Here is an 8,634-nt window from a genome sequence, read left to right as displayed (position 1 = left end):
CACACACACACACACACACACACACACACACACACACACACACACACACACATTTTTCCAAACCTGAGAAAGCTTTCTGATTCTTCCCATCTATGCCTCTTTACAAAGGAGCAGAGCCTTTGAAAGAAATTGGAGGGGGTGGAGGGTGGGAGAAAACATTTGGGGCTGCGTCGAAGCCAGTGTATCCGTCTAGGCTGGCATTCAGTGTTCAGGACTGGACAGGCAATTACATGCAAATTTGTTGGGAGCGAGAGGTTCATTTACTACATTCAACCCCACAGAGGAAGATCAATAGACGTGCAAACCCTAATCCTAGATGAAAGCATCTCTATCAGGTAATGGCTATGGAGCTGGGCCCCCCAAAGAATGCTGGGAGCCGAAAGGGCAGCGCTAGAGAAAAGCATTGTGCAGAGTGCATTTTTGAACCATAAGGGAAAGACAACAAAGTGCACCGAAGGGTCGGAACACAAGAAGGTAGACACGCAGCCCCCCACGAATTGTTAGGGTTTTCCCCCCAAAAGATATGAATGAGGATTGGACCAATTAAACATGGTGCCCAGAAAACCTTTTGTTGGCTGTTTAAAGAATAGGGCTGTGCGAACGATCGGACAATCTTAAACCGCACAAGCCGGGCTTGCATTTAACTCAAGCGAAAGAGGACCTCTTTACTGTGACTGCTCTGATGTCTTCAGCATGGTGCTATTATTCTCTGATCTTTTCCCCTATCCCAGGCCACATATCCATTCACATTTATTTAATGTTGAGCATTTGATCATGAATATTTCACAAATAAAATGTGAAGGCTAATTATTGATTGACTGCGTGTAAGACAGATAATGAGACCAACTCTGGGTGGGAATGCGATGCTTTGTGAGGGCTGGCAGTTTTCTGATTGGTGTAAAATAATTTGAATGTCACCACGGGACAGGAATGGGTATCAGCTTGAACGATAAAGGAAAAACGAGGAAGAAAGGTCCGTACGACGACATAATTAGTTCCCATCAGTGTTGCTGGTGGCTGCCATCTAGTCAGTTACGACTCATGAAAACCCTGTGTACCACAGGACAAAACACAGCCTGGCCTGTGACACCCTCACAGTGTTTCTGTCCGTCCCCCTGTACCACACACGACGTCCTTCTCCAGAGACTGGTCTCTCCTGACAACGTGTCCAAAGTAGGTCAGACATAGTCTCGACATCCTTGCCTTCGGCGGGGCTTCATCCTAGACAGATTCATTTGTTCTTTTTGGCAGTTCATGGAACGTTCAATATATTTAACCAGCACCATAACTGAAACGCATCAATTCTTCTTCGGTCTCCTTAGTCAATGTCCAATTTAAAACATTTTATTCATCATTTTATTTGGGAGCTCTTGCAGAGATCATAACAATCACATCAAACAGTTTGTACAATTGCTGCCATAATCGGTTTCAATACATTTTCTTTCTTCTTGAACTCCTTGATATCGGCCCCCTCTTTATCCCTGCCCACCCTCTCCCACCTCACCGTCCAGGAACCTTTATTATCCCCCCCCCATAATAGCGGGTTTTTATCCCCATATCTTACATGATCCAATATACCTATTCATATACAATTCTGTTGCTCCATCCCATGGAGTGGGGTTGTACAGTCATCAATGTTATCAGCAACTTATTCTCCACACCCCTTCCCATACCCACATGGAACCATTACTCCTGTTACTTTTTCCGAAGGGTTATCTTTCTTAACTTTCATGTACCAAGCAATCTTATATATACAAATGACTAAACACAAACCTAACATCATTAATGAGGTAACATAAATAAAAATATTAAGGGGAGGAAATATTAAAGAACTCCAGGATAGTTATGTGGTTTATCAGTGCCATGCCACACCCTGGAATTTTGCATTCTTTCTGTGTGGCCTTTCTGAGGACTGTCCAATTATCTTACAGGTGGGTTTGGGGTCGCCAAGACATTCATGTCCCTTCACATAATTTGGTTGATTGTTTTTGAATTTCTGATAGCCTTCCATTGACACCTCATGATCACACAAGCTGGTATGCTTCTTCCGTGTTTGCTTTGTTGCATCCCTACTAGATGGCCACTTGTTTAACTACAAGCCTTTAAGACCCCAGATGCTTTATCTTTTTTTTAATCATTTTATTGGAGGCTCGTACAATTCTTATCACAATCCATACATCTATCCATTGTGTCAAGCACATTTGTACATTTGTTGCCATCATCTTTAAAAAAAAATCATTTTATTGGAGGTGCGTACAGCTCTTATAACATTATATACATCAATTGAATCAAGCATATCTGTACATTATCATTTTGTAAACATTTACTCTCTATTTGAGCCCTTAGCATCAGTTCTTCCACTCCCCCCCCCCCACAACCTCATAGCCCCTTGATAAATTATTATTATTTTCATATCTTACCACCGACCACTGTCTCCCTTCACCCATGTTTCTATTGGTCATCTCCCTCCTGGGTGGGGGTGAGGGTTGCTTTCTCTTTTAATAGCCAGGCACCATCAACGTTCTTCACCACAATTCCTTATCCACCCATTTTGTCTTCAGCAATCATGTCAGGAAGGTGAGTATCATACAGTGCCACATTATTAGAACAAACCATTCTTGAACTAAGGTAAGATTTAAGGAGAAGCCCCAAATCCATCTGCTTCCTTGTTGCATTTGCATATAGGTACATGCATAAACAAATACACATGCATTTGTTTTTCTTTCCTCTTATCTCTTTTTTGGATGGACATACCCTTGTCCTCAAGGTTACATCACTGTTTTTCAAAGAGGTCTTGTAGAACAAATGCATCCATTGCAATTCATCTTTTGTTCTCTTGCCTGCTTCTTCCATGAGCATGGATTGTGGAGCCATGCAAAACAAATTCCTGACAATTTCAATATTTTCTCCATTTATCATGATGTTACCTATGGGTCCAGTTGTGAGGATTTTAGCTTTCTCGATATTGAATTGTAATCCATGCTGAAGGCTGTGACCCTTGATCTTAACCAGCAAGTGTTTGAAGTCTTCCTCACTTACAGCAAGCAAGGTTGTGTCATCTGCATATTGAAGGTTGTTGTGTTAGTCCGGGTGGACTAGAGAAACAAATTCATAAATATGCATATGTAGGTAAGGGAGAGGTTTATAGACAAGAGCAATTGAACATTGAGAAAACATCCCAGCCCAGATCAAGCCCATAAGTCTGACATTAGCCCATATGTCCGATAGCAATCCATAAAGTCCTCTTCGGACTCACGAAACACAGGCAATGATGCTGAATGCACGACGATCACAGGCCAGTGGGGAGAAAGTCTTTGGGTCCAGTGGCGCTGTAAGCATCTCAGCACTGGCGGGGGTCTCTCTGTGGCTCCTCCAGCTTCAGAGGTGTTGTCAGCTGCAGGGAGTGGCAGAGAGAGAGAGGTGTCTTCTGCCTCCAAGGAGGATGTACCAGATTTCCCAGAATTCCCAGGAGAAGGCCATGCCCACATGGAAGCCTCATTGGCTATGATCTGATGGAAGAACTAGCCTCCACCCCTACACTCTTAATCCTCAAATTGACAAATGCTTATATATCTACCACAGTTGTTAAAAAGCTTTCCTCTAATCCTGATGTGGCCTGCTTCTGCATATAATCCATGCTTTTCTGATTGTTTGCGCAGCATGTAGATTGTATTAATGTGATGAAAGAATACCACCCTGACACACACCTTTCCTAATCAGGACTGACCATCAGTGAGTCTGGACAGTATGGCAGGGATACTTCACTGAGGAGCCATTGGACTTCTGGAGCGAGTGTCTTTCAGTGGTCTCATAAATTCCAATGTGTCTATTAAAATTATACACAAAAATTTACGTGAATATACACGATTGTCATTTACTGAAAAATGTAATAAGATTTTAGAGGGTCCTTTAACCATGTTTTGTCAATCTAGACCCATTAATAAAGAAGAAAATTGGCCAGCAATTTCTCTAAGAAGCATATGGCCCAAACAGGATAAAGCATGTCAGGATTTCACTGGGGAACCGCCTAGATGAGAAAATGAGGACGAAGAGTGGGGGGCTGAGCAAGCCACCAGGATGCAAGCCGGACACCATAGAGCAAAGAAGGACGGGACCAAGATCAGGTGGCGTCATCTTGAACTGCTCCGAGGTCTAAGGACGGATGGCCCGCCTTGCCATCTCTACCATGCTCGCTCTGGAAAAACTTCCAGGCAAGAATGGCCTCAGGCCAAACACAGCCCCAGCTTTCAGAGCTCAGCAATTGGGGCAGCTTCACCTGCACTGCTCCCTAGAGTAGGAGGTCTGCAAGGCAGTCTCCCGGCTGCCATACTCTGAATCCCGTTATTGGTCCTACCCACAAATCGGACAGAATACTGTGCAGTTTTCAGCTAGTCCCTTAACCTCATCGTGTTTCGTTGTCTCGGTCTCCATAACAATCCCAAGGTGAAACTCATTTCGAGCTTTAATCCCTTCATGCACCCCAGACACACTGCCGGGTTTACAGTTTCATAGTTAGGATTGCTGTCGTTCAAAACTAAAAGCAAAGGATTTTTTTCTTTTCCCCCTTATTGTCTTTGAATTAGTCACTCACCATGCAGCCCGATACTATGCTGGGTGCATTGTGGAATCGGATGAAACTGTGTTTTAAACGGAACATGGGGCAGAAGCCGGGTGAGCAGGTCCAATAGATAACAGTGCACGAGGAAGTCTCCATGGTCACAACCATGTGCAACAGAACGCATCTGTCTCGTCGTGAATACTTCCGTGGATTACAAGGTCATTTCAGAAAAGTGTTGTCATGTTACTTTGCTAACAATTCATGTTTAAAAAAAAAGGGGGGTGGGGATTCTGTCTGGAAGACGTGGTTTGATGACCTAGACCTGAACCTAAGTGGAAAGATTATTGCAGTTTGTTAGGCTAACATGACGCAACTATCAGACACAGTTATTACCATGAGAAAACTACCTACATTTCTTGCCTAATTCGCTACATTAAACTTAATGAGGGGGAGGAAAAAAAGCAGCCGCTAGCCTACCCTGCAAATAATAAATCTGGAAATATGCTGTGATCCTAATTCATGATAACAATAATAAAATGGACAGATGATTTAAAAATTGGGCAAGGGATAAGAAGATTGTAAAGAATAAATGCATAGAGATTCTGTAGAAAGGAGACCTAGTTCGCATAAAACTCACAGGCTGGATTCAGAAACCAATGCCAAATTCACTGCCATCAAGTCAATTCTGACTCATATCAGCCCTCCAGGATAGGGCACAATGGCCCCAGTGGGTTTCCAAGACAAAATCTTTATGGGAGTAGAAAGCCTTACCTTTCTCCTAAGGAGTGACTGGTGGCTTTGAACTGCTGACCTTATCGTTAGCAGCCTAACACTTAACTCCCTATGCCACCAGGGCCCTAACTGTTGGATCGTTAACCGTGAAAGTTGGTGTTTGGAACCCATACAGAAGCACTAAAGAACAAAGCATCAAAAGACTCATGGCCTTGAGAATTCTATGGAGTGATTCTGCTCAACAATACACACGCAGAGTAATTCCCTACCCATTAGAATTGACTCAAAGTCAACTGGATTGAATTTTAGTATGAAGCAAAAAAAAGTCAACTTCATTTATAATGAATGAAAGAAACAATACAATACACTGTCAGTTCCCCGTGTATCATCAACAATGCATAAAATAGAAAAGTTCGACATTGGCCAGTAGATCAATCCGGAAGCAAGTATCTCATGGAAAAGGTTTGCATTTCCTAAGTCAATACATTATAATGTATTACAAACAGGCCTGCCTAGGTGTTCTTGTGGTGTAGTGGGTAACACATTGGACTGCTAACCTCAAAGTCAGCAGTTCTAAACAACCCAGCGCTCTGAGTGAGAAAGATGAGGCTTGCCACTCCCATAAAGATTCTCAGTCTTAGAAACCACAGAGACAGTTCTACCCTATCGGATAAGGTCCCCATAAGTCTTAATCCGCTTGGTGGAGGGAGTTTTAGAGAAATCCTCAAGGAGATGGACTGACACATTAAAAACTCAAACATACCAATTCTGATGAGGAGACATGGGACCAGGCAATGTTTCATACCATTAGATATAAGGTCATTGTAATTCAGAGTTGAATTATCAGCATTCAGCACTAACCACATATACTCTGAGATTATTTAAATACATACATTTATTTACAAACCTTTTCTAAAGTATGCACTGTCCCCATTTTATGGACTGGGAGAGTGTGTATAGAAGTTAACCCTGTTGCCTGTGGTTACTTGAGTAGTCACAGATTGCTCACACGGCATGCAAGACCCTTCACAACGTTGTGATTGGACCCCAGTTGTATGTGCTTAAAGGAAAAAGGTAGTAGCATCTGACATAGGAAGAACAGGGAACTAAATATGAGCTACATTACATAGGGAAAACATGATGGAGGTAAAGAAATGCATTAACTAATGCATCAATTAATTAATTAAGGGGATACTTGTGGAGAACAGATTTAGTTCACCAAAGGAGGAAGATAGATACAAAAAAACGACTCTCTTACCAACTTACAATGAGACTAGCAAGCGGGCACAAAATAATAATTTGACTAGTTTCTCAGTAGGCTTCTGTAGGGAGGATATACATTAGTAAGTAAAAATATATTGCTATTAGGGCTCCAGTTCCGACTGGTTTATTCCAAACAAGCTTGTCTATGCAATCAGACAAGTTCTCTCTATAATACATCTCAAGTCTCATATGGGTGCCTTCAAACAAACAAACAAACAAACAAACAAACAAACAAACAAACAAACAAAACAACAATCAGAACAATGGCTTTCACTGGAGATCTGCTGGGCCGGTTTCATCCAAGGCAGAAAGCCCTACCCAGAAGGTTATGGTCATGGTTTGTTTTTTTTATCCCAAAGATGCAAGTTCACGGATTTCCTTGAAAGACACAGGATGCTTGGGGAGGCTTACTAGAAAGAAATTTTAAGAAATTGAAAACTGCGACAATGAGGAAAAGGATAGGGTCGTGGTACCGAGGATTTTTGTACCCCATCCCAACAATGCACCTGCTCCTTGGAGGAGAGCCAAGTCCGTCCTATGAGATTTTTCTTGGAGAACCTCACCCCATCTCCCTGCACCCTTGATCTTGGTCTTCCATACTTTTTTGCCCTCAAATTCAAAGAACATTTCAAAGGAACAGGGGTGACTCCTCCAGGGTCCCATGCTGACGTGGTATAAATCAGACTGCAGAATTCCTCAGGGGAGGGTAAGAGAGATGGAAACCCCGCCTCGTCTCAGGTGGATGAAGACTATGCCAAGAACCCGCATCTTGATATTTGGGTTTAATACAAGTTTCTAGGGTTTTAGAGTGAGGTTCTGTGATGAATTCTCTCATCTGTCATAAGCAAGCATAAAGAAAATGTCTCCTAGCATGTTTCAGCAAAGGAAGCGTCACTTGTCTTTTCCGTTGTGAAATCTCTCGGATCTGCATGATTCTTAGAATCCATCAACAAGGGATCGCCCTTGGCTTAGTTATCTTTACTTCTACTTGTACAAGACTGGTTGTTATTCTTAGTGGCTCAACTAGAGAGCTGCAACTTCTCAATTTGCAATCAACAACACCTCTAGAAAGCATGTGAAAAGAGCTGTGAACTCTGGCTGCTCCTGGGGTCTTTCCACTGGCAGGTTCCGCAAAGATTGGACACCAGAACTGCGAGAAATGCGTGTGTGCTTCGGAACGAAATGGCAGGGTCAAAAGCAAAATACTCTTATCGGTACCCTGGCTCATCAAGGATGTTCATGTGCAAAGGAAAAGATTCTGTGGAACCAAGTGAATATAAATGGAGCTGAGTCAAAAAATAACTCAGAAGCATAAAAATGAATTGGGAGATGTTTCAGGAATACCCTATCAAGGTCCTTTCCATGTATTGTCCTTTCTGTGTAGTACATGATTACAAAGCCTGTATGGAATGAGTTTTGTAAAGTTCCACGTCCCCCTGAGACAATGACCCTTAACGTACATTACCTTCAGGTCTAGATGTGAGCTCACCCTCATGGCTCACTTTTCAGACAAATGATCGACTGATCCAAGAGGGATAACAAGACCAGGGGGGCATGTACACATTATAAGTAACCAATCATTTTAAGAACAGAAGGGCAGCATCTTAAAGCTCCGATGGGCTAGGCAAGAGAGGAACAGAAACCTGAAACACCGGGCGGAAGGGAGAACCATGAGGTGACATTCGCAGGATTGTAATGAATGAGGTGAGACACAATGTTTGTGAATTGTTGAATGGAAAACAGGTCTGCTTTAGAAACTTTCACCTAATTCACTAAAAGAAGATTTAAAAATCAGTGAAAACAGAAGAGTTCTTTGAAAAGTATGAAACACAAATTCTTACATAATAAGAGCTCATCTTAAATTAGTAGCATTTTTCTCTATTTTTTTTTCCATTTCATTGTGTGTTGTTGTTTCGGATGGTGCAAATGAAATATTTATTTTAGTCGTTTTATTAGGAACTCATACAACTCTTACCACAGTCCATACATACATAATTGTGTACAGCACATTTGTACACTCAATGCCCTCCTCATTCTCAAAACATTTGCTCTCCAATTAAGCCCCTGGTATCAGGTCCTCA

Source organism: Echinops telfairi, unplaced genomic scaffold (genome assembly GCF_000313985.2).
Source record: "Echinops telfairi isolate 266 unplaced genomic scaffold, ASM31398v2 ScPeMD7_5868;HRSCAF=6743_0, whole genome shotgun sequence".
Taxonomy (NCBI): Eukaryota; Metazoa; Chordata; class Mammalia; order Afrosoricida; family Tenrecidae; genus Echinops; species Echinops telfairi.
The sequence above is the reverse complement of the archived record's forward strand: the minus strand, read 5'-3'. Positions refer to the sequence as shown.